Raw genomic sequence first — 27355 nt, forward strand, 5'->3', positions numbered from 1 at the left:
ATATGATTATTTTGAGCTGTAGACACTTGAAATACAGCACATGCAGAGAGAGGCCTTCTCTGAACTCCTCTTTTCTGCCTAAAGACAGATCCTCCAAAAGGAACTCAGTTGTCCTAATTCCCCTCCGCCAGAGACTCACCAACCAGAGAAGACTGACTTTTATCGCAGGAGAGGAGACTCGAAGTTGACACCACCCCCAGACAAACTTTGTCACAAACTATTGTATTTATCATCTATTCTTCTAAGGACCTATTCATCTTTCCTAAAAATCATTTACTCTCCTCTAAGATGCCTGCATTCCCTGTCTCCTTTCCCTCTTACAATGGTATTTAAGCCTAAATTCTAACTCATCTCTTTGAGTTACCCATTTCTTCCTGGGTATCTCCTATGTGTATATGAGATACACATGTTAATTATTTTTCTCTTGTTAATATGTCTTTTATTACAGGGGTCTTGGCTAGGACTCAGAAGGGAAGAGAGAAAATTATTTTCCTCACCTACGATGAAGTGTACTTAAGATGCTGGGTTTCATAAATGGCTCCACACTCCCAAATTCATTCTCATCAGCCACAGCACAGGCAGGGAGTGTCTGCTGAGGCTGAGCCATGTGGTGCTTGGGGAGGGAGAGGTGGCTGGGCTGACACTTCAGGGCGGGAGTCAGGAGACCTTGCTGAATGTCCAGTTTGGCTCTGGCGTGACTGGTGAATACAGACAGGGGATTTATTATCTTGGTCTCTGTTTTCAAAGATATTGAAATCAGTTCTACCAATCTCACAGAAGGAGTGGTATGAGGAGCATAGGAGAGTACGAACATAAGTGTTTGGAAGAGATTAAAGTGCTAGATGTAGCTGGGACAAAATTTATTAAAATGTGCATTTCCCAGCCTTTGCTGAACTTCTCACTGCTGGCTTTCAGGGGAACAGTGTTTGCTTATTCAGCTCCTCTCTCTCTCTCTTTATGATGGGAGTTCTGCCTGTATAGCTAGTTCATAGGATAAAGGGACAGTGGGAAAAGTAACACAGATTCTGGGGCCTCAGAAACTTTGGAGGTGCAAGAGGAAATTGTAGGATTAAGATTGTGAGGCTCTGAAGGAGCTCCTGAGGTGTGAGAAAGGAAGAGGGTTGGGAAAGCATTAAGGAGGTTGGGTGCGTATTACAAATTTGATTCCCTTTCATGTTCTCAAAGTAGTAATTGGAATGACTCAAAATATTTATGGTGTATATATATCATATATACACCATAAATATACCAACAGGTATATTTCAGTCAGTGAAGAAATTTGAGATTATTTGACATCAGTCCCTCTGATGGCAGAGGGCAGAATGGATAGGGCAAGAATAGAGGTGGGAAAACCAGTTAGGAAGATATTGACATTATTATACCAACAGGTCCGTGTTTCTTTGAATGCAACACCATCTCTAGACAGGACCATATAGGGCTTCAGCTTATATTTGGGCACTCCTTTTTTTTTTTTTTTTTTCAAGTGGCATTCCAATTGAGTATGTAGGAAAGAGAGAGTTAATTACAGGAAACACATGAAGCTCAGAGAGAGGAAAGGATGATCCAGGTTAGACCTAGGTGTCAGGTTCCCCACCAGCGATTCTTGACCTGACTTACAGTGAGATGTGAATAGATGTGTTTGTATATCAACAGTCGAAACCCTTTGCCTCTGTAAAAAGAAAGAACCTGCTTCCAAGAAAAAAAAAGGCCATTCCTACTATTTCCTCTCACATTTAACCAGTGGCAGAGGAGCTTGTTAAAGTTCAGCAGCAGTTTTCTGGTGCTAAATGAAATACTCACCTTTCAGCTCACTGTTGACCTTCCCTCCTTCCTGACCTCTCTCTGTCCTTGATTTGTAAGACCTCTGCCTGATGGGTGTTGGTACATCCCAGGGTTTCGTCTCTTCACTCCTGGCCTCTCCCAGTGGGTACTGTGATCTTTGCCTTTGGCTTCAACTACTGACTACATACTGAGAATTTTCTGATCCTTAACTTCACCCCTGACCTCCCTCTAGAAATCCAGGCTTGTCTATCCATAGATCTTCTGAACATCTCTGTCTGAGAATTCACGACTTGACACGTTTAAAAGTTTACTCTTCATCTCCCTCTACTCCGCTCTTTCCTCGCGAGTGCTTGACTCCTTCCAATCACTGAAATCAGAAACTTGGGAGTCATCATGGACCTTTCATCTTTTCAACCCCTATTTTTTCATCTGTCATGAGTTCCTCTTAATTCAATCTTCTAAACACCTCTCAACGCAGTCTTTGTCATCTATCTCCCACTGTGGACACTTCAGGTTCACGCTATTTAAAAAAAAATCCAAGTAATTTCGATATCTTCCTAACTGGTTTTCCCACCTCTATTCTTGCCCCATCCATTCTGCCCACTGCCATCAGAGGGACTGATGTTAAATAATTTCACATGTCTTCAGTGACTGAAATTTCTTCATTGGTTGCCCATGCCTTAAGAATAATGTTTAAATCCTTTGTCATGACATTCAAGATCCTTCAGGATCTTGTTCCTACCTACATGTCTAGCTTCATTCCAGTCACACCAAATAGGGTACAGTTCCCCAAATGTACATACCTTTTGAACATACTTTTCTTTTATCTGGGATGCCTTTCTTCCCTGTCTTCCCTGTTTTCCTTCCTTTGAGTTTCCATAGGAATTGCATGTTCTTCTCTCATAGCGAGTATTTCTGTAGATCATTGTTGAACAACTGGCTTGTGAGCCTCCAAAGACAGTTCTGTTAAACCCTGTGTTTATAGCATCTGGGACTCTCCTGGCTCATGATAGATAATTTATAAATGTTTTTTAAAATTGCAAGATTGGCCAGGGAGGCAGGACTAGATTTGTAGGAGGTCAGAATTCTCTCTGGAGATGTTTTTTTATCTTCTCTTCAATTCCTGAGCTCCAACTCCTTGAGCTTCAATGGATCACCCTCCACTCTCCCTGGAGAATAGTTGAAGGCAATCTTGCCCAATGGAAAGAGCACTGAAAGAGGAGTCAAGAAAATCATTTTTTATTTCACATTCTGATAATCACTGCTTATATTACCTTGAGCTAAAAACACGACCTTATCTTCCTCACAGGGTTGGCTTATAATTTAGATAACTCTAATAAATGCAGTTTTTTATGTTATAACTTTATCTGTGAATGTTAAATTTTTTTGATTAATTAGAGAAGAGTATTTCTAAAACTTTCAGCCTCAAATAAGGGAATTGAGATATTTTGGAATATGTACTATGATTTAATTTTTTTGTTTTTTGCTTTGTGTTCTAATGATAATGGAGGTTCATTGTTCCATGGCCAATAACCCAGAGGATAATCAACAATGCCTTTGTCTTTGGAAGGTGCAATGCATGTGTTTGTTGAAGCTAATTCACCTCCTGATTATGCTTTGCACTGACCATGCTAAATGGATGTGGGCTCCCTGGATTTGAAGGCTAGCGGCACAGGCAGATTTTGAGCTGCAGAAGTAGAGTGAGGATAGCCTCTGCTGAAAGAGCAGTAACACTGTGAGAGGCAGAGGGGGGTTAATTGTGAAACCTTTTGAAACTTATTGATTTCAACACCTGACAATTAGCTTGTCAGGCGGCTGGGGCTCCAGGAAAGGATTTGACAGTTTAATGACAACTGGCAGCTTCAACACCACTCAGCCTTGTAGGGAACACCCAATTGCTGCTTGGCAGCTGGTACCTTGAGCAGGAAGGAACCCTGTTGGAGTCTCCACCCCTTTGGGAAAGTTCACAATTGAATGAGGAGGCTTCTGAATGATCAACTAGCAGTGACCCTTCACAGCATAATTGAAAATCTCTGTGGCAAGCGATTTTGGACAAAAATGGCTGGTGGTTAGAGTGCCAACAAGTGCTAGGCATGGCTGAGTGCCTGCCATTCAGAGGGGAGCTTGGGTTTGGAGCCAGACTCGGGTAGGAATTCCATCTTTGTCAGATTTCTTGTTGTGTGACCTAGGGCAAGTTGCTCCACTTCTTTGTGCCTTAGATTTCCCATATGTTAAATGAGGACAAATGGTACTCACTTAATTTAGTTTTTGTGGGAATGAAATGGAATTAAGTACGTTAGAGACCAGCACAATAGAGGGACTCAATGAGTAAGCTCAAAATGAAATTGGCTGGAGGGAAATGCATTGATGATTGATTATCTACAGTTGGGGGAATAAGTCTAAGAAGTGAGAGGTGAGCAGAGTCGGGTTCTCTAATTATTTGAGGTCCCAGGTATTTCTCACTTTAATGAGCATGGAGGAACGATAGATAAAACCATTTTGCCACTCCTGGTACCCCCTGCCCTGATTTGTGAAAATTGTATAATGTAGTGGAAAGTGCATGGACTTTGCGCCCAGACCTTGATTTGACTTTCAATTAGGCTACTGCAAGCCCTATGTCCTTAAGTAAGTCACTTAGCCTCTCTGAGCCTCATTCTGTTCAGATGAAGGAATAACACCTAGCATGCAGTGTATTTGGGAGGGTTAAATGAGAAAATGAATGAGAATGTTTCTAGCATGGTCTCTCGCTACATCAACTTTGGTTTTACTTCACTTTATTTTCCCTATCTTTCCTCAAGATAAAGAGCTTAGGCCTTTCCAACAGCCTGGTGTATAGCCCAATGGTGGACCATTGAAAGAATCAGGACAAAGAGTAGTAGAACAGATGTTGGTCATATGTCTTATCAAGAGACATGGTACCAACATCCTATAGGTCCCTTGAGGTCAGTAAATAGTTTTGACGAGGTGAAGACCATATTAAATAACAAATTCTTGTTGGCTTCATTACCCAGTACCAGGAAGTTCCCCTCAGCAGAATAAGTGTAGGGCCATGAGCAGCATTTCCCACTCTGAGCCTCCATTCCCCTCCTATGTAAAATGGTATCCAGAAGGCTGGTTCTCCGCTCATAACACAGTGGAGGTTCACTGGGGCCTGAAATGGCTTATCTTCATTCTAAGACTGATACTTTGAAATTTATTTCTTATAATTCCACAAACACTACAGATCAGGAAAACTAGTTTCCTTACAGAACGAAAGATTAACTTTGTAGCTTATCACTCCATTCATTCTAATATCTGCCAGTTTAAGAACCTCTAACCACCCCCACATTGAGTACTGAATCAAGATATACAGTCAGTAGACATACGGAAACAGAAGCTGACTTCCTGGCTCTCCAAAAGCTGGTCCATCACTGCTCCCCAGCCCAAATCTCTACTCCACTCAGGCTGGTCTCCCGATCTTCTCTACTCCTGCTGTTCCCACCAAATGAAAGGTGGCCTTCTTCCTTCTCAGTGCTCCATTCATGCTTTTCCCTTGGCACTCAAATTCTATCTCCTCCACGGAGTGGTCTCTGATGGTGACTGATACTTGAGTTTTGACAAAAACACTGCTTTCTTTTCTGGCAAGGCTAGGATTAGAACAACAATTGTCAGTAACTCTCTGAGCAGTGAACCCAGTGAGGTGTTTAATGGTTATTACAAAGAGTCTATGAACCCATGTGTGCAAGAATTGTCTGTAGACTAAGTAGAATGTCTGGCACATACTTGAAAGGCTATCTTTTAAATGGACATAGATGTCTTTGTGATTAATAATTGTGTTAAAGTTGTTGCTGAATTCATAGTAGCTTTTGCTGTTATTTTCTCAGTTGACAATGTGTACGTGTACACTGTGAACAGTGACCTCATATGAATCTGCTGACTCAAAACCAAGCCATTTCCTGGCTCCTCTTAATAATAGTTCCCCTGACCCTAGTGGATCAAAACTCAACACAGCACGATGCAGGAGATCTGTGTTCCATTAACTGTGTGTGGCTTGGGGTAAGTTACAGCCCTTCTCGATGCCTGCAATAAACATCTGTTGATCTTGCCTAATGTCTACTCATCTGTCTTCTAGGGGGAGAGTAGGCTTATTTTCCTTTGGTGATTTACTTCTTCTCTCTGGCCCATGATTTTGGGGTGGGCATGGGGTCCAGGTCTGGCCACTAGCATGTCCCATCCCCATCAAGTACATGAGCATGTGGATACATGACTCAAGTTGGCCAATGAGTGTGAAGTCTATGGTTTTTGCTAGAATTCTAGGGAAGAACGCTCTCTTCCTGTTGGGGTGCTAGCCTTTCTAGATGTAAGCTGGAGGTCATGCCAGCCATCTTTGTTTCCTCAGAGAGAATCTCATCCCAAACTAAGACAATACAAGAGACAAACAGAATGAAGGATTGAGACAGACAAATGCCAGGTCACGGTGCTTAAGCACTTTGAGCTATCCATATTGAAAGCTTGCACCACCCTTGGACTTGTCAGTTACTTAAATAAAAGTTTCCATTTTGCTTTAAGCCAGTCTGAGCTGGGAGTTTTTGTCATTTATGTTTTGACCAATAAGAATTTGGTCCCTCATGCGTAAAATGAGGGGTTTAGACAGGTGAATTCTGAGGGTATTGTCAGCTTAAGGATGCCTCGTATTCTAAAACTGATTTTCAAAGTTTATTAGCAGGAGTATAAAGGCTCAATTATTGGAAGAGAGCTGACTACAAAGTTCTAGTAAGGTAGTTAATCAATCTATTTGGGATTCCACAGTGAAACCTGTCATGGACTCTCAGAAGTTTCTTTGACGGAAAACATCTTTGAAGAGCTGATTCATTTTGCCTGGGGATTTACTTTGAAATATAGATGGAGTGAGAATCATCTCATCTTTCCTATTTTTTTTCCCCAAGCACCCTTTCACTAGCTAGCTCATCTGCATCATCATCAAAAAAAAAAAAAAAAAAAAAAAAAAAAAAAAAAGCAAGACACACACACGCACAAACTCCAAAACCCTCATTCCTGGCTGTGATGTCAAGCATTGATGCTGTAGTCTGCAGGTGTGTGTGGAGGTGTGTGTCTGTACCGATTACTACATATCCTGGAAGGTGGTGTCTGAACTTTGTTTTTGAAGATTTATTTTTTTGTTATTCTCACCTCAGGAGCCTGTCTTATTTAAAAAATAAAAAAAGGATTGCACACCATCATCTCAAATAAACTACCCTTTTTTTTCCCTGTGGCAAAACAGATTCCAGGTGGCATAATGGAAATTTCCAAACTCCTCTCCAGATGGAGTGCTGAGAAATAAGTGTGGAGAACACACGCTGGAGGGGAACTCTCTGCTTCCTAGCTCGTGCTTGAGCCCTTGAGCCATAGATCTTGTTTATAAAATGCTCATGCAAGCAGACCTAAGGTAAAATAACCATATGTAAGTCCAGAGAAAAATCTTCTTTTTAGTTTACACTTAGTGCTCTCGATTATCTTCTGGAGAACAAAGCTTTCCCTGGGAGACTCCTGGCTGCTCTGATTCTCCAGGAGAAGAAAGAATAGCTCAGTGACTCAATGTCTGTGAAGGGGACATGGCAAAGAGTCTCTGAGTCTGGCATGTACCGTATGTATACGATAACCACAGTGAAAGTAGTTACAATTTATTGATCATATATGTGCCAAGTGCTTTCCGTTTACGCCCTATTCAAGCCAATTCTCACATTCATCTTGAGAGGCTTTTAACATGATCCTTATGTCATTGAAAAGGAAATAGCCTCACAAAGCTTTAGACCTGAAGTCTAAGGTGGATTCCAAAGTCTGTCTTTTCAACCACCAGGCTTCTCTGCCTCCAAATGGACCGTTCCATTGACCCTCTTTAATCAGCAGATGAAGCCTTTCCCATTCTCGTAACTTCTGGTTTCTCTTGAGGGAGCCCATAATTCTTTCTGCCTTTCTCTGCTCACATGTTGTGAAGGTTAAATGGCCCCACTGAGTGTTTACAATTATACTTAGGATGTATCACTAAAATGATTATTTGCCGAAAACCAATAGCTTCATAAAAGTCCTTTATGCAGCACTGGGAGACTTACGGAGCTGCTGTTTTTAAAAGCATCCCATTAGTGAAGCCATCTACAGTGGTTTTATCATACGGAGATGAACACCATTAACTGGTGACCTTCTGGATGGTTGAAAATGAGTTTTTAAGTGAAAGACTTAGTCTTACTGATGCAAGTTTTTTCTGTTCTTTTTTTCTGATTGTACAGTGCAGATGAGACGATCTACCAAGTAAATGATTGATATTGAATGTCATGATTGCCCCAAAAGACACAGAATAAAATGGGATACGTTTCCAGGATGCACTCAGAGAGGCAGCAAGGTAGAGAGCCTCATAGCTACCAATTCCTGAAGGCTTACTAAGTGCCAGACCCTGGATCAAGGATTTTATGTGTTGTCTCATCTAATATTTTCAGTAGCCTCACTCTCTGACTCTGTTCCATTGACCTGGAAACCTCTCTGACCCTTTCTGATTTAGGATGGATTATTTTCCAGGATCCTCTTGTAGCCATCATGCAACTATATCCCTGCTGGTGGCACACCATGAACCTTTCCCCTAAGTAGTTTGATACCTTTAATTGCTGCAGCCTCTGCAGTGAACAAGATTCAGGTGATTGTCTACACGAAGAATTGAGGAGAAAGGAGAATTAGGCTATTTTTTCTGAGCCAGGACATCAGGGCCCAGGGAGATTAATGGGAGTTGCTATGCTATAATGGAAGTTATTTGTCGCTGCGGTAGCATTGCCCCACGCAAGGAGGGCTCTTTTCCCACCTTCCTTAACCCGGTTAACTCTTGCCTGTCCTTCAATACCCAGCTCTGGTGTCTACCCATCCCCACCTAGAGTCTTCCCTGACTCCATCTTAGGCTTCCTTTTCCTCACACTCCTTTAAGCATCCCCTAAGATGAGTTTAAATGACCTTGCTCTCAGATGAGCAGTGTGTTCTTTTGCTCTGTGCTGTCATATATGTAGCCAGATCCCAAACGTCTCCCATTCCTCCTTCTGTACCCTCCACCATGTCTGCTCCACCGAAGAATACCTCGAGTGTTTAATAAATGTTTGGATTTGATGTACACATCCAAATCTCCAGGGAAGGGGAAAAGTACAGAATACTTGACTCACATTCAGAAATTGCTCTCAGTTAATTTTTGTTCTTTGAGGACTTCTTCTGTGAGAGGGACACCAGCAAGCCAGGCTGCCTGGGGAGGTTGTTCATTCCCTTTCTATCCGAGTGATTAGTCCTTGGCAATAGCTCTTTGAGAATGCGGAAGCTGAACACAGTGATTTTGCTCTGTTAAAAACTGCTGCAGCTTGAGGTTCTCGTGATTTCTAGATGTTTCCACAGTGTCTTTTTCCCACTTCGACAGACTTCCTTGAACTGGACCCTGGGATGGGATCCTGATTCTCATTTTAAGGCAGGGTATGAAATAGAACAGTTCCGGAAGGAAACTGGAAGGCCTTCTAGATAGGTTGTCTTTTTAGCTGAGTTCTTCAGAGGCATCTCATCCTACATCATGCTACTAACAGGCACAATTGTAAAAGCCTTTGAAATGGGCCAAAGACTACTTGGAATCCTTTTGATGGAAGCTAGGTCTTGTCTGAGGATCCTTCCAGGGTTATGTGATTGTATAGGGGCGTTTCTTTGTCTTCAACTACTTTGCAATTCTGTAGAGATAGAAGTTAACCTGCAGAGATCTGATGGTGATGCAAATGACTCCTGAGCATAGAAATGCAGATAGATTTGGTCCAGGGAAGATGCATTTGATTTCCTTCCTGTGGAAGAGATCAGTGTTGCATCTACTGGAAAATTTACTTGGACATTCAATCTGAATCTCTATAAATGTGTCCTTCAGCTTCTCCTTTGAACCTGTTATAATAGTTACTGATTCTCTCATTATTAACTGGACTAAAAATAAAAACTTTGACATTTTGACTTGTGTTCTTTTATATTTGTGTATGAATTATGAGTTTACTTTTCTTTTTAAATATATTTACCCTTTAACCCTCCTACAGCCTATCAGTCGGTGCAGTTGAAAGGGACCAAATTCAGAGTCTCAGTTGTCAGGTTTAAATCCCCACTTTGCCATTTGCTGGTTCAGTTTCCTTATTTGTAAAATTATTTTACTTTACTATTTGTAATGTTGTGATTGACAATTAGAAGGACTCATAGAAGCTTTGGGGCTGGAATAACATAATCTGATACATTTGTTGTAGTTTGGAATTCACCCCCCAGCAGTTGTTGACTCCTGAGGCTTTTGGGTCATGGAGAAGAGACAAAGACAAATCTGGGAGGTGGGAACGACAAAGATTTTCTCCTTGACCAAATTCTAGTTGGGCTCCTCTGAGCTCTTTTCCAACCAGGTCCCACCCTTGGGCATGTCCTCAAGAGCCCCATTTTAGCCAGAATCCTGCTAGGTCAGCTTAACCAGAATCCCTCACCCTGCATATCTGCTCACCCTTGATATCTGACCAAATTTCTCATCCCCTACCATCCCCTAAGTGATGTCTGATCCCCCTGACCTGCCTTCAGCAAGAAGTCTGTTAGGTCACTTTAGCCAGAATCCCCCCTCACCCCTGGTGTTTTTATCTTAGTAATTTTCCCACTGACCCTCTTCCACAGAATGCTACTCCTTGGCTATAAATTCATACTTTCTTTTGTTGTTATTCAGAGTAAAGCCCAATCTCTCTCCCCTGCTGCAAAACCCCATTGCAGTAGTCCCTATACCTATTGTGATAGTCTTGAATGATGTCTGCCTTTCTGTTTGTTTCTGTTTGAACAAGTGTCATGAATAATTTTTTCTTTAACAGGAGATTGGGGACATTTTATTATCCCCATGCTGGCCCCACACTCCCCTAAAGGCCCCATGGAAAAGAGCAATATAATCTTCAAGTTTATATTGAAGGAGAATATACTGACTCCGGTTTAGAGAGACCACAGAAACACTTTTCTGTGTAGGGGAGGAAGACATTTCCTCCACCTGCTCTGGGTTCTTCTGGCCAGAGAATGAATTAAATTCATGAGACAGAATAACAGGATAAAATTAAACAAAGCTTTACAACATGTATACATGGGAGAGACTCAGGCAACCTGAGCTACTCCCCAAAACGGCTGAAGCCACCACCTTAAATATCATCTTCAGCTAAAGACAAAGGAGGATGTTGGGGGTGGGGGCAGTCAGTTACAGGAGATTACCAGACAAGTATAGTAAACAAGGGTCAGGTGATTATGCAGATTTAAGCCCTTGCCCTCTGTCTTGATAAGAGTTTCTAGAGATAAGGTCATCCCTCCTTCCTGGTACAGAGAGGGAGACACCTTTACAAATGGAGATTTCCTTTACAAATGTAAATGTCTCTTAACAAAGGGTAAATAAATTCTACTCTTCAGTTTCTTTCCTGTCTGCAGTTTTTAAAAGTAACCAGCCCAAAACAATCCTCATGCCAAAGAGACATATCTTTGAGTGGCCAATTCCAGTCCCCACATCTGCAATGTGGAATCGAAGAGTAGGAGTTGAGTCTTTCTTGAGTGTCGTATATTATGACCTCTGAAGCAAACAGCAACTCTGAACATTTTCTGACCATCTCAAATGCTCTTTAGAGTAAAGATCAGCAACTCAGTTTTGAAGATCCCATTTTGTGTTAGAGCCAAAACTAAGTATGCAGTGGACTACAAAACAGATCAAGGTGCTTCCTTTGGAGTGTTGAGTCTAGAGGGGAATCTAACACCCTACGAAGGCCTTAAAAGGTAACCATAAGCAGGAAGACTTTGGGAAAGTAGCAGGCAGCCGCTAAATATTAACTATATTGATCAAGGAAACAAAAGGAAAGTTTATATATAGATTCCTGGGTTAATAGAATGAACGAGAAATGGAGAAAATTCTAAGTTCTCTTCCTACATTGTTTACTCTTTCCTGTTTTTATATTTAACCTTTATACCTTTCATATATTTATTTGCTAAATTTATTCACAGTGAGGTTTACTCATTTATTCAACAGATAATTACTGAGGACTTTTTAACACACTGAGCTCTGTGCTAGGTACTGGAGATAAAATGATGATTCGTAAGGTCCTTGCCCTACATTAGCTCAGAATCTAATGAATTTACTTGCTATACTTCCCAAGAAAATTATATGGTCTTTTTATGCCTACCCTAAAAGAATGAATTGATGGCCATGAAACTTTGGGCATCATTTACCGTCCAGGAATGGAGATATGTAGCAAGTATGGTGTTGGGTGGTGTTCTTTTGAGTCCCTAAAAGCCCTGTAGACAGTGCACTATCCATCCTACCTCACCAGTAGGCCAGTCTTGCCTTAGGGGGAGCAAGAAGCGTGTGGCCCCCTAGAAAGAGGGGGGCTTTGGAGCGTCTTAGCCCCAGTTTCATGACTTAAAGTGTCACTTTTGGTAAATTACTTAATTCTCCAAACTTCAGCAGTTTCCTTTGTAAAATGAGAATACAAATGTCTATTTCACAATATCATTGTGGGAATTAAACACAATAACCTATGCTGTTGTAAACATATGCAGAATAAACAATGAAGACAAGTTCTGTGCACTGCTCCACACTTAGGAATTCCTCAAACCATTACTTTCTGTCCCTACAGTAGATAAACTCCAACCCCAAACTGTGGTTTTGTGGCCCATTTATTTGGTCCAGTACGTCCATCTATGTTACTCTTGCCTGAGATGTTCTTGAAAGGGAATCGCCATAACATTGTCTCCAATTTGGTATTTGACCCCTTCAACTGGTGACCAGTTAGGTTGTGCTCATTTTGAGCGAGGATAATGTCCTTATTGCAGACTGTTGGTGCCTGGCTGTGTCCTGCTGGGGAAGTGGGAGAATTCCTCCACCTTTCCTTAAGGTTCCTATGGCTGGTCAAATAATTAAAAAGGCATGTTAGCAGGAGAAAATCAAACAAAGTTTAATAACATGTATACATGGGAGAAACTCAGGAGAAACTGAATAACTCAGCCATCTGGCGGAGGCTGCCTGTTTAAATATCTTCAGCTCTGGATAAGGAGCACATTGTGGGTAGTGATTTGGGGATTTGAAGGGAGGAAGGCAACTCACATGGAAATGGAAAAGCAAATGTTTGGTAAATAGAACTTTGATAAGAGTGGGTTTAGTAAGTATCCTCCCTGTCTACCGATACCCCAAGTGCTCTATGGCGATGGCTTGTCCTGGGGACAGGCCTTTATTTTACATTTCTTTTAGGGAGTTGGGGGGAGGGGGAAGGTGTGAAGTTCTTCCTGAGTCTTCTGAGCCTTTGTTGTCTTCAGCTTGAAATAATCTGCATACCAGAGTGGCACATCTTGGGGCAGCCTGCCCTGAACACCATCAGTTCCCTCAGCCTATTAGAAGGTCAACAGACACCCTGTGGTCTCCTGAGCTTCCCTGTCTGAAGGTCTTCTCTGGGTGTGGAATATAGTCTGCCTGTAGGGCAAGCTGGATGCCCCAGGGAAGTCCTGCTGCAGACGGGACTCTCAACCAGTGAGGAGAGATGGAAGTTTGTGGCTAAATTCTCCAGCTTCTTCACTCATCCACAGGACAACTCTAAGTTGTCCCCATGCCATCTCTTGGGCAATAATGTCTAGTGGGACTGAGTACAAGTTGTCCACAATAGCAACGTATTCACGAACATACCCTTTCTTGTTGGATATCCTCCCTGCTCTCACAGTGCTTTCTGAGATTATCTTGTACCCAAATCCTTATCTCAGGGTCTGATTTAGGGGAATCCAAATTGAAACCATCCCTAAGGTAGACCAAATTGGGACAGCTAGAAGTATAATCCTGAGCCATGGTCTTTGAGGGAAGGGCTTTACTTAGGTCTGGAGCACTCTCATCTGAACATCAAATCTAAAGGGCAAGACTGGTGTTCTAAACAGGAGTTGTGGCTAAGACTCCGAATCCAGACAGAAATGAGATTGGATCCTGTGCAGGCCGGGTGCTCTCAACCCTGCTGGCCCAGGAGTCTGTCAAGCAGGTTGGAGACAGGCAACCGGTAGCGCTAGCAGTAGGACTTCGGAAGTGCAGCTGGGTGGTTTGGCTTATTACTTGGCAACCTCCTTCCAGGAGGAAGAACTGTCCTTTTTGTCCCAGCTAGACAGAACAGTGGGTTTCCGGTGGTGGCTGTTGAGACTGCAGAGACTTAAATATTTTATTGGCAGGTCCCATCCAGAAATGATAAACCCCTCTCTGGATGAGAGTCAGGGCGAAAGCTGCCAGCTCATGGGTGCTCAGGGACTGCAGCGGATATTGGGATCTGTGCAGATAAATTTTTTAACCTTGATAGAGTCAGTGGGAGTGTAATGAGTAACGGAGATTATAGCAAAGGAGATAAATATGTAGGCGACCAGGAAATATAATTATAACATTTCCTTACTTCACTAGACTTGAGAAACTAGATGAATTCAAGAGTGAAACATATTCTAATTCAAGGAAATACGTGGACGAGAATGGGATGGCTCTCCCCTCCTCCCCCACTTCTCCTCCTTCATCAAGAAAATAAAATGAGCATTTTGTGCCATGATGCAGGAGGAATTTAATTGGGTGCTGATGATTCAATTTAGCTTGTAAATTCGCTGCCAGAGAGACTACAAGTGCCAAAAGAATCAGCCTTGCTGTCTTTTTGTTAACTTGTTGACACATTTGACACACGTTAGATATTGATTCATGGGACCACAAATGACTGACTTCACAAGCTATGTGGCACATGTCCTGGAGAATGAATGACCAAACTCAGGCCAAAAAAAGTTGATCAGCTGGTCTCAATGAAGCCGGCCCTTTCAGGTTTCCTCCTCATTTCAACCTTTAAAGAATGAGTGGAGAATAGAACTTGAATCTTTGTTACCCTGTGAGGTGGAACTCAGCTTTTAGAAGTGTCATTTATTGACCTATCCGAAACACAGACCTGGCGATTTAGGCATGCTCCCAGCAGATGGTGAACATCCTCTGATCACATGTCTGAACTAAGAGGTGGGAAGCATTCAGCTAAGCACTTCACAAAAATTACCTCCATGACAACTGTATGAATTAGATTTTTTGGTTGTTCTCTTTTTCAGATGGAACAGACTCAAAAATTAACTAACTTGTCCAATCTCATACAGCCAGAAAAGTGCAGAGCAGGAAGTAAAATCCATGAAGTCCAACTAGAAGCCAGTTCAGCCGACTCCCGCAGAGTCCCCTTGCCACCCTGCCTATACTGCCGGCCTTCTTCTGATTATGCTTGGATTAGATGTCCCTACAGGCATCGTTGTTAACAACCGGATAATTCTCCCTGGCTTATATTTCTAGGCTGTCATTTTCCAAGAGGCTTTTAGACATGAAAGCTAATGGGATTACCCCATCCATCTATTGTTCTGAGCCAAGCCTTCTCACCTAAGCAAGCACTTTTCTGGTGGATGTTGAATCTCTTTCTTCCTATATTTGAATTCCTTCAAATTGGCTGGGCTTCTGGTAAGCATGACAACACTAGCAACCTGATGTCGGGGAGGGCTGCTGGAAGCCACCTTGGATAATGGTGAAGAAGGTGAAACCACGTGTCCACCTCCACACTAGCCTCTGAGCTTGAGATGTTCACCAGAAGCCTCACTGTTCAACCTTGCCTCTTAATTTGTGAAATAATACATGCACACAGATCCACTCAGCCTTACACACCCCTGCTCTGCCACTCAGTACAGACATGCTGCCTGAAGTTCCTGACTTCCTTGGCACCTTTCCATAGTGGTACCTTTCCATCCTTCCTGGTTAAGCAAATTTGGGAAAGAATCATCTCAGTTGCCAGTCTGGTTTATAATTATCCCAACAGGCCTCACTTTCCATTTATGAACTTGGCAAAAGAAATCACCAAGGAAAAACCTGCCCTACTAATGACTCAGCTGACGTCACTCATCATTGCCTTACTGCTTTAAACACATTCACCTGATAAGCCTATGGTGACTAATAAATTCAAAGAACTTATACCCATTCTCTTTCTGTTGGGACTAGTTATTTATCATTGCTCCTAAGTATTTGAAATCTGCTTTCTTTGTTGAAGTGCTCATTTAGCTGTCCTACTCCCAGGATGGAAGATTTTCAGCATTCAGATTGAGGGTTCAATGAATTTCACTTGCCTTAGGGTCAATATTCGCCCAATGCTTTTTTCCTGAGACAGTGAGTAGCAACTCTGTTGATTATCAGAATTTTCTGGGACCAATAACTTTGTTCCCCACCTTAGAAACACAAAGTTAGGATCAGGGGTAGGGATATCTGTAATTTTAAAACGTTCCCTCTGGGTTTTCAATTATAACCAAATTTTTTACATCACTGTCCCAAGCATCCTTGGACAGTCCAACACTTTTACCCTGTACCAGAATGGACTCATTACCCATGAAAACATGTAGAAATGTGTTAATTTCAATCCAAGTCATTCATTCATTGATTCATTCATTCAATAAGTATTTGGTTGGTACTAGAGCTAATCGTTGTAGGGGATTCAAGTATGGGTAAAATAACCCTTACTCCCTCACAGTTCAAAGCCCTGTTGTGTATCTTGAGAATCAATATCATAAAATAAAGGGAGTATCCAGCCTACCCTTCCAGATATGAGTATATGATTAATTCAGAATTGGCTTGGTTATTTGTATCTGTGTGAAAGCCCGAAAGTGACTTAGTCATTCTAGTTGATAGAATGACCAGATTTTCTCCGTTTCTGACTAATTCTGCTGTATAACAAGCCTATAAGTCTAGCCTTGGGATCTCATTAATGTATACTCAGTCTCTTGAGATATATACTTCTTGGTCTAGAAGACTGTTTTCCCGTCTTATTTAAGAAAATTTGAAAAGAAAATTGCTGCTTATTATACAAATAGTATATTCTCAGTTCATTGGCATTAATGGAGTATTCCAAAGACTCCTGAAGACAGACAGGAGCAGAGTGGTCTTCAGCAGTGCCTTGAGGCCTTAGGAAGTCACTTGGACAGGTTTGCATAGCTTTCCCATGACCATTCAGCATTCATAGTCAGTATATTAAAAAATCAAGCCTGCATTTCTTTCTTTCTTTCTTTTTTTTTCTAGGAAGGATTTGCCCTAAGCTAATATCTGTTGCCAATTTTCCTCTTTTTATTATTTTTTCTTCTCCCCAAAGCCCCAGTGCATGGTTGTGCATCTAGTTGTAAGTCCTTCTAGTTCTTCTATGTGAGCCACTGCCACAGTATGGCAACTGAAAGATGGGAGGTGTGGTTCTCTGACCAGGAAGTGAACGTGGCCCACCAAAGCAGTGAGAGTCCTGAACCTCAACCACTAGACCATCAGGGCTGGCTCAAGCCTGCCTTTCTTACAGTAGGTGAGTGCATTTGTGTGTGGGTTTGAGTAGGTGTGTCTGCCATTCACCAAGCTTCTACCACATTCCTGGCACTGTGCTAAATGCACTGCCTGCCTTTTTAAAATTAATCCTTACCACCTCTTTGTGAGTAGGAGAGTAGGTAGGTATCATTGACCCCATTTTACAGATGAGGCTATTTAAGTTCAGAGAGGTTAAGTAACTAGCCCGTAAATAGGAGACCACCATGGCAATGCAGATCTGTTTGACCCCAAAGCCAGTGAACTTTCCCATGACAATGTCACCCTGACTTCACATCTATACTCAAGCATAGGGTATAGATATCTCCACTGGAGACACATTCAGATGAATGTTTATAAAAAGAGAAACCTTAACACAAGTTTAGGGCCAGAATTTACAGTCAGAAGTACAATCTTTCATCTGAAATAAAATCTTTGATTTATTAGAGTGCTACCTTTCAGTTAGACATCACGTACTTGAAAATTTCAAGGATAAGCAAATTGCAATCTCGAATTTCTGAGGACCTGCCTTCCCTAATATTTTCACAGAATAGTAGTTCTCCAAATGGCACTGTTATTTAAACTGACAGTTTACTTCCCTTTGCAATAGAATTACAATAGGCCTCACGTTTTATCTAATGAAGAATTCAATAAAGCTATTTCCTGTTTACAGACATCAGTCTAAATGAGAGTTTTAATTTGTGTACAGATACCCTGGGCAAACTCCAGGGTGCAGCTCCTGCTGACCTGTGCACTATTCCCCAACAGAAATCATGCCATCTTTCCTCCTGAGCTCTTCCTTCCACTTGACAAGTCTGCCCCCTCTTCCTACTCATTCAAAGTTGACTCATCTTTCTGAATCCTCACTCAGGTCTGGATGCTTCTGTGGCACCTCCTCAGACAGTCCTGCTCATAGTCTTCTTCCCGCCCCCTCAACACCTCTAGCTCAGTACTGTCCAATAGAAATATAACACAAGCTACAGATACGAGTCACATATGTAATTTAAAATTTTCTAATAGCCACATAAAAAGGTAAAAAGAAATAGGTAATGTTAATTTTAATAATATATTTCATTTAACCCAATATATCCAAAATATTCTCATTTCAAAATGTTATAAACGTAAAAGTCATTATTAAGATATTTTGCATTCTTTTGTTTATATGAAGTCTTCAAAATGTAGACTGTATCTTATGTGTACAGCTCACATCTCTGGAAACTCTATACACCTAGTGGCTACCGCACTGGAGAACACAGCTGGAGTCCTGCCTTCTGTGGCATTCCCGTGGCATTTGTTTTATATTCTGCTAGGCATGCCATTCTCAATGTGGCATAGCAGTGAAAAGGATGGATCTGAGTTTGAACTTATGCCATTTACCAATTGTATGGCCTTAGGCAATATTCAACCTCTGTAAACTTTAGTTTCTTTGTCAGCAAAATGGAAATATTTTTACTGCAGCCTCCATCACACTGGGCTTTTGTGAGGAATGAATAAAATAATGCATGTATGGTGTTGGACGTAGAGTCTGGTACATAGTAAGGTATTTAAGAAATATTAACCAATAATGGTAGAAGTGATGGTGGTGATAGCTTCTGGATATACTTTTTTATCCTTGTGTTTCCTGCTCAGATTCTTATCTCCCATTGAGGGCTTCTCAAAATGTTCAAGGTTGTGAGACTTTATTTTGGCAAGTATTATGCTACATTATGGTTATCAAAGCTTTGGATTTTTGTCATTGATACACGAGCATATTATTTTCTCACTCTTATTTTAAACTATGAACTCCTCAAAGGCAGAGTCTCTGTTTTTTCTGTCAGACAACCTACAGCAATGTTTATCAAGGAATAAAACACTGATTAATATTTATTGAACAAATGAATGAAAATTACATTTTACTGTTATTAATTTTCCATATGTGGATATCTGGCCTTCCCCATAGTAAGTGGACAGATCTTGGAGTTATCCAATGAATTAATGAAAAAAATTAAATCATCAGGATGTATTGATGATTAGATGTGGAAGAATGATGTGTCAAGAATGGTTTCTGACTTGCGTGATTGCATTATTTGAGGCATCTTTCATTGAGGTATAGATTATAGAAGACAACAAATTTTGGGGAAAATGCTTGTCAAGTTTTAGACATGTTGGATTCAGATTTCCATGGGAAATCTAAGTATCTATACCCAGCAGGCAGTTGGATATTCAGGTTTGGAACTCAGAAGAGGAGCATTGAGTGGAGAATGGCTTTTAGAATAATCCTTCAAATGCTATCCTTGAAATCAGGGGTGAGGATAAGATTCTAAATTTCTGCCTTCAAACATCTTTTCTTCTTCCTGAGAGAACACTGTATACAAGGGTTAGCCAGAGGAAGACATGCGATGAAGAATGAGAAGGAGATGCCATTCAGGAGGAGGTCTAGGAGGGAGTGGTGTCAGAGCAGCCAAGGGAGGAAGTCCTTCAGACTTCTGAAGGCCTGGATTGGTCAAGCTCATGGTTCAAGTTCTATTCCGTTTTTTATTTCTGATTTCTTAGTCTTGTTTCTTTCTTCTTGGATGGCTTTCAATCTCTCTTCACTCTTTAATTTCTATTGCTCATTTTCCCTGGTATAAGTCATGCTAGTCCCTTTGCTTGATTTTGTAGGGGAGGAAGACATTTCCTCTTCCCAAATGGGGGTTTGTCTGGCTGGAGAACGAATTAAATTCACATGAGACAGAATAGCAAGAGAAAATTAAACAAAGCTTTATGAGGAACCATGGCCTGGGGCCTTTCTTCCCGAAGGAAGAAAGGGCACCGAAGAAGTGGCGTGCACGTAGTGGTTATATACCCCCAAACAGGGTGTTTCACATGTGATTGAAATGTCCCTCCCACAATAGTCACAAGATTGCCCTGTCAGCACAGTGCTTGATGGACACAGCAGGTAATGGTCTGCTGTCTCAGAGGGCGTAGCCGGAGGCAAGTCAATTGTCTGGAGCTGGGTGGTCACAGGTGAGTGCAGCAATCAGTTCCTTCCCTGAGGAAAGATGCTTAATCCTTAAAGAAACACCAAAGTTGGGATGGGGAGGGAAGTCAGGTACAGGAGGTTACCAGAGAAGCACAATAAAATGCAGATTTAAGTCCTTGCCTTTGGTATTGATTAAGAGTTTCTAGAGACAAGGTCATCTCCTTTCTTCTTCCTGGTACAGAGAGGGAGGCACCTTTACAGATAGAGATCTACCTTACAAACGTAAATGTGTCCTAACAAAGGGCAAGTTCCATTCCTCAGAGCCTCCTTCCCTGTCCCAGTTTATCAAAATCAATCAGCCTCAAATAATCCTGATGCCAAAGAGGCATATCTTGGGGTGGCCAATTCCAGGTCCCCACAATTTGATGAAGAGTCTAGAGGATTTATAAGGACACCAAGAAGTGGAAGGCTGGCTTTGATTTATCTAGGTGACTTCCAGTAGCTGCCAATTGTGGTATCAGAATGGATTTCAATTAATGGTAATAAACCCATTTCATCTCCTGTCTGTTTGAGAAAAGAAGGCAACAAAAGAGACAAAAACAAACATTTATTTGATGCCCACAGCATTCGAATCACCGTGTTAGGAGCTTTATGCACATTATCCTATTTGATTATTACCAAGCAGCCTATGAAAGAAATATTATCCCCCTTTTACTCATGAGGAAGTTACACTTTAGAGAGATGGGATATCTTACCCAGCTAGTAAAAAGGAGAGGCCAGACTTGAGCTTGGATCTCCCATTAGAAGCCCAGGCTCTAATACACTCACCCAATGATTTGATGGGTCATTTTCACCTTACTAAGTTTCCTATAGAAAAATAAATTTTTAGGACAGATGCCTTTTGGTAGAGTATTCAGCCTCTATATAAATGCAAATTTGACTCCTCAATTGGGATTTGCATGAGCTCTAAATTAACATGAGACCCAAGTGAATCTCTCCTGCTCATTAAAAGGTATGATGCATTGTTCTTCCCCGAAAGGCATAATTTTCTCAGGAGAGCTTCAGGTCTGAGTTTATTTCCTTCGAGCTTCTCCTTCTCAACAGGCTGCAATTTTAGCTGTTCTCTGGGAACGATGATTCAGATTTCCAAGGTTACAGCTAAATAAGTGGCAAGCTCGCATACTGCAGTATCAATACTCATTTTTACCTGTCGGAGGGTTTAGGGGAGGCAACAGGAAGCAAAGACGTGCAGGAGAACCTTTACATTGTCAAGTTGGCAAATACACGTCTTAGAGTGCCATTGCCAGGACCAGGAATTTGCTCAGAGTACCCAGGTGCTGATGGCTTATCCACCGGAACAATTTTGCCATTGACCTAAGGCTTCTGCTGCTTCTCTGTGGAACGATGAGCCAGGTAGAATCAGAAACCAGGCTTGTATTGGGTCCTCCCTCCCACACTTCTTACAGTAATGCTCACCTGGCTGTATGTTCAAGTTGCTTGGGGAGTGTTAAAAAATTCCCAAAGTCCAGGACACTCCTCAGAGCAATTAAAACAAAATCTCTGGGGCGATCCAAGCGTCAGTAGTTTTTAACGCTCCCTAGGTGAGTCCCATGTGCAACCAGAGGTTGGGATGCACTGTCTTCGAAGTTTTGGGTCTAGAAAAATGGTTTGGTTTTCAACTTGGCTGCACATTGGAATACTTTAGACACCTATTAAAAATACACACTTCCAGGCCACACCTATGGTTTAATTGGTCTGTGGTGGGGCTTAAGCATCAATAGCTTTAAGGAACTTTCCAGGTAATTGTAATACTCAGTAGGGATGAAAAGCACTGCTCTAGAACTGAGTTTTGAGTAGTGGTCCCCAGACAACTTCTTATTCCTGAAGGCATCTGTGAATCCCCTGGGGATCTTATGAAAATACAGATGACAGGACCTCATCCCTAGAGATGCTGAATCAGTTGACCCGGGGGAGGCCTATGATTCTGTATTTTTAACAAGCTTCCAGGTGATGCTGCTGCTCCCTGGACCACTCTGTAAGCAGCACCTGCCAAGCATATGCCTTACCATGCTTATCAGCCAGTGAGCATCCTGGTGGGCTAGGTAAGAGTTGGTAAATGGGAACACACTTTCTCCTCTTCAGATGCCTGACAGGTAGCTCATAGTCATTAAGTACATTGACTTGGGAGTCACAAGTTCTTGGGTTTGTTCTCCATCTCTGCTTCAACGCTCTCTTGCTATGGGATATAGGCCAGGGCAAGAGAGGTTGTTTGTGTCTCTGTAACTGCAAAATAGAGGTGATAATAGTACATAGTTCTGAGTTATTGTAAGGATTAATAGAAATGCAACAAATTAAGTTGTTAACACAGTGCTTGACACATTCAAAGCATTCAATAAATGGTAACCAATGTGGATGTGATCCATTACCTTTACGAGATGTTAGGTTTTTCAATGTATTTTAGCCTCAGGATCCTTCCTTTAACTGTAACTTACATGAAAGCTCCATACAGGTAGACTAGATGAGGTTGCATCCATTCTTAAAGCAGAGATGTGTGCCCAGCATCTGGAATGCATCAGCTTCTCCCCTAGCATTCCACACCCTTCACTAAGGCAGCAGACGTGGCATCTTCTTTGAATATACCAGTCTAGTCCAACTTATTCATTTACAGAAAAACTCATAAATGACTTACCCAAGGTCATGCAGCTAGTAAACGGTACAGCCTACTTCTGACCTCTTGGGCCTGGTTTTAGCAGTTCTCATTGGTCACCAAATGACAGAGCAATTAGAACTAACGGCGACGCTGCTAGATCCTTGTTCTTCTTAAGAAAAAGCAACTTTTCAATTAATTGAATTTAAATTTTATAATCAATACATGCTTGTAGTAAGAAAAGTAATTAAACACAAAAGGAAAATGTAAACCCCTCTCCCTCTTTCTCTGACTCCGATCCCCACTTCTAAAAGGCAACCATTGTAAATAATTTTTTGGTTATTTTTCAGAAGTTTTCTGTATATGTAGAGTGAGAATATATAAAATATTTATAAACATACATTCTTTTATACAAATGCTTACTATCCTGTTTCTAGCTCTTTTTCACTTAGGTTATCTTCCAATTTATTCTATATAATACATGTAGACCTACCGTATTGTTTTTTGTGGCTACAAAATATTTGTTTTTTAATTTAGCCTATCTCCGTGGTGATGGCCATTAGATGTTTATCATTTTAGCTAAGGCTGTGCTTACATACTTGAGTAATTATTTCTAGGTTCCTAGAAATAGAATTTGTAGGATCAGTAAGTCCACAGACCCGATGTTCCTCAGTTTTGCCACGTTGCACTGTACTTTCCTTCCGAGGGCCCGAGAGTTAGTCACCCTTGGGAAAAAATAAAGCAACTTCCAGGGCTGAAGTGCCAAACTCATTCCACATCAGCCTTTTCATCTTGGTCTGGCTTGTAGAGGCTGAAAGTTTCAGCACCAGCCGTGGACATTTTGTTCTAAGGACTAAATGGAACAAACATTCTGTCCTCAATTCCCACTAGGGAACTAAACAGATATTTACAGGCCCAAATTGCCCATGTCTCATTCACCTCTCCCAGCCCCCATCCACTCAGGCTCTCTCGGCTAACCAGGAACTCCAATGTCTCCTAAAAAGCACAAAATGACGTTGCTTCCCAGTAATAATTCTCTCCACCCGCTCTGGGAGTTGGCCTGAAGATGGAGGTATCTGAAACACGCACCCTGATCTATGGATTTTCTAGTAGACAAAATTGTTCAGTGATTTTTCAAATAATGAAAGTAGAAAAGGAGAAATGCTTTAAAGCCATGATTAATGCCACTGTGTCCCCGGGTGCCTTACTTCCTCAGCTCATCACTGTAAGTAATTACCTGCCTGATCCTGGACAAGTCCTTCTGTTTGGCTCAAGTCAGCTATTGATCATTTATTTAAGAATTTCATACTCCAGGCAAGGTGGAAAAACTTCTCTAAATTAATTTCTTTGAGCCCACTGTGGTCATGAATAAATATCTTTCATTTCAGGCAATTTACATCAGCAACTGCTTAGCAGAGGGAATTTGTTTACCACTTCTGACCCTCTGCTCTGAAAATTGGTTTGCTAACCACCCTGCGAGTGGCAGTTTTAAATTGACACATTAAATTTTCAAAATCGTATTTGACTTATTGTCTCCTGCTTGCGATGTAGCTCAGTGCTTTGACAGATGCACGCTAGTGTTCTGGTTGTAAAATTAGAAGGCCCCTGACGCTCTGCCATTGGAGCACATGCTTATCTCACAGGTTGGGACTCTGGGTAATAGTTTTCCTAACTGGAGGATGCAGCCATGTGGTGATTTTTGAGCAGTCATAGTTTTTGAGAAATAAGAAAAAAAAATCATCCAAGCGCACCATTTTAGTACCAATTTATATTTATGTTTCTTGGAGCTCCCTAAATGTGAATCTTTACGAGTACTGAGTACAGTATAAACTGCTCCTAATAATTTAAAACATATTTCTAAATGTGCAGACTGAATCAGAAAGGTTGCCATGAGAAAGAGTCCTCCTTTCTTCACAGTGTATGAATCCTCTTATATGTGTATGTATGTGTGTGTGTGCGCGTGTGTGTGCTTTCACCTGCTTTGTGTCAGGTAATCTTAGTGATAGCATATTCCTGTTAATCTTCAAGCATTTTCTTATTATTAATTACTCAGTGCTAACAACTCCCTGAAGTTTTAAAACAATATTTTTTGACATGGGATTTGCTGCTACCTAGAAACATGATTCTGAAACACCATTTAACAGGCAGGCCAGAAGTTTCCCTGTGTGTGCACCATTCGGATTGGTTCAAGCAGGGAGGACTACTGAAGCTGAATGCAGTGCTTAAATACAAAGAAAGTCCAGTTTAACATTGGGGAGCTAAGGCCAAGATTAACCATCACATGCTTCAAGTCAAGCTTTTGAAATTTCCCAGCTCAACTTAGACTTCTACATCCTGCTGTTTACTCAAGCTCGTTCTTTAACAATTGAGTTGTAGCTCATGTGTTTGAGGAGAGAGTTCTCTGCAGTTCTTTTCCTTCAAACTTTGGATTCTCCAAAGTCACAGACAGAATCCTATTAGGATCCTCTTCTAGGAAAAACAAAATTGAAACATGCAACTATAGAGTTTCTAAGAGCATGGTCAAGAGGTAGGACTTGGTAGCTGAGTTAGGATACAGGCATGATAGAAAACTAGCAATATGGCTGTCACTGGCTCTGTTGGCCTCTCTGCTACCCTAATGAGTTCTAATTTGCCAATCCTTAAACCCCAGGAATATAGTCAAGACCAAACTTCTATGTGGGCTGGGAAAAGTGCTTTGTGAGCACAGGGAAAAATGATCAGGGCAGAATTTTATGAAAAGGACCAAGTGATTTAGATATGATGGGCATTAAGGCCTAAAGTTTGTGTACCCTTCCATGGTTTTGAGGAAGCAGATTTAGTATAGAAGAAGGAGGACATTCCAAATGTAAAGTTGAATTTTTCTCTGACCTCAGAATGACGGATGAGACAGAAAAGGCCTGCCTTCCCAGAAAACTCTTAAAGTCTAATTTTTAAAATGGATGTACAGCAACCACTTTCATAAGCTAATATATAAAAAGCAAGACTAGAACACTGTATCAATATGGTTGAAAACAACTCTCAGGTCCCAGGAAGGAATATAGACTGTGACAAGAGAATCAAAATGTATTACAAAAGTATGGAACAATTTAACTGAAGGAGGTAGAGGAAAAAGGCACTGACTTAAGTAACTTTGGAAATGAATGTCATCTGTAAGAGTAAAGGCAAAAGGAACTGCATGTGAGAACTGTAGCCTAGTTGATAAAGTTATTTCCCATGAAAGTATGTTACAAATTCTGATACTGCTCTACAGGTGTACTTGAACAATTAAGTAAACGGGTGGTGGATGGTGGGAACCATATTTCTCACTGTTGGAGTGGTAATTTACAGATAAGCAAGGGAGGAGACTAGAATGATCCAGGGGAAATGGATTAGAGTTGGAGACATCAGTAATAATTCTTGTTTGGCTTGACGTGGATACCACAGTTGCACATAGAATTACCTTTAGATATGTGTATATGCACAGGTTAGTATACACTCATATATTTGCTCCATCGTCTGAGAAGGTCTAAAAGAAATGACACCCCAGTAGCAATGAGCACCCAGATCTTGGTTTCTAATACCATTCTCCAATAAAAAGAATCAGGGTTTCTTGGAGAAATAGCTATTGCCAGGACTGGGGCAGGAAACATGCAAGATAGTCCTGAAACATATTGTAATACCTTAAAAAGTAAGGAAGTGTTCAAAAAACAAAACTATGGGGGCATGTCAAAAGAGCATGGGAGCCAACTCAGAGCACTCAACGTACAAAACAGGGAAACTTTGAGCAACAAAATAAAGAAAGTAGTATTGGATTATAATCCAAAGTATACAAGAAATATTCATGACTTCATATTGATTTAAATAAATGATTGGATAAATTAATATATGAGTGAGTAAATTAATAACTGGAGGAGAAGAGAGAAAGCTCTCTTATGCAGAAAAATTCCAAATAATTTATGCCTATACTCCACCCTGAAGAGAGGAAGCATAACTCCCCACTCCTTAAGTGTGGACTATGCATAGTGATTTTTTTGCAAAGAGTACACTGTAGAAAAGGGGCTAAATGAAGAGTAACTTTACGGTGGAGAAACTTGATAAAGACTCCCTGAGCCAAGTGGTCAAGGTTAACAGCAATAGTGATGTGATGTTGATAGTGTACACCCTTGATATAGTGTGATGAAAATGGCACTTTATCTCTGTAATCTTCCTCCCCAAAACCTGTTATCATAAGAAAAAAAAAATCAAGAAAATTCTAACAGAGAGGCATCCTACAATATACCTGACTACTACTCCTCAAAACTATCAAAGTTATCAAAAACAAGGAAAACGTGAGAAACTGTCACAGCCAGGAAGGGCCTGAAGGAGACATGATAACTAATGTAATGTGCTGTCCTGGATGGGATCCTGGAACAGAAGGATACTACGTAAAACATCAGGAAATCTGAATAAAGTATGGACTTCAGTTAATACAGTCATGTGTCACTTAACAACAGGGATACGTTCTGAGAAATGTGTATTAGGCCATTTCATCATTGTAAGAACATTATAGAGTATATTTACATGAACCTAGATGGTATAGACTAGCAAGGCTATATAACACTAATCTTATGAGGCCACCATTATACATGTGGTCCGTGAT

General features: G+C 41.1%; 1 long non-coding RNA gene across 1 annotated transcript in view; it reads left to right on the forward strand.

The window, feature by feature from the left end:
- The window catches only part of LOC106782041 (uncharacterized), a 32568-nt gene extending 16772 nt beyond the window's left edge, over nt 1-15796 (forward strand). The window contains exon 3 of the long non-coding RNA XR_001378874.3: nt 14893-15796. This is a non-coding gene — a long non-coding RNA (uncharacterized lncRNA). The remainder of the gene's footprint in view (nt 1-14892) is intronic.
- Nucleotides 15797-27355: the final 11559 nt, after the last annotated feature.

This window comes from Equus caballus, chromosome 1 (genome assembly GCF_041296265.1).
Source record: "Equus caballus isolate H_3958 breed thoroughbred chromosome 1, TB-T2T, whole genome shotgun sequence".
Classification (NCBI taxonomy): Eukaryota; Metazoa; Chordata; class Mammalia; order Perissodactyla; family Equidae; genus Equus; species Equus caballus.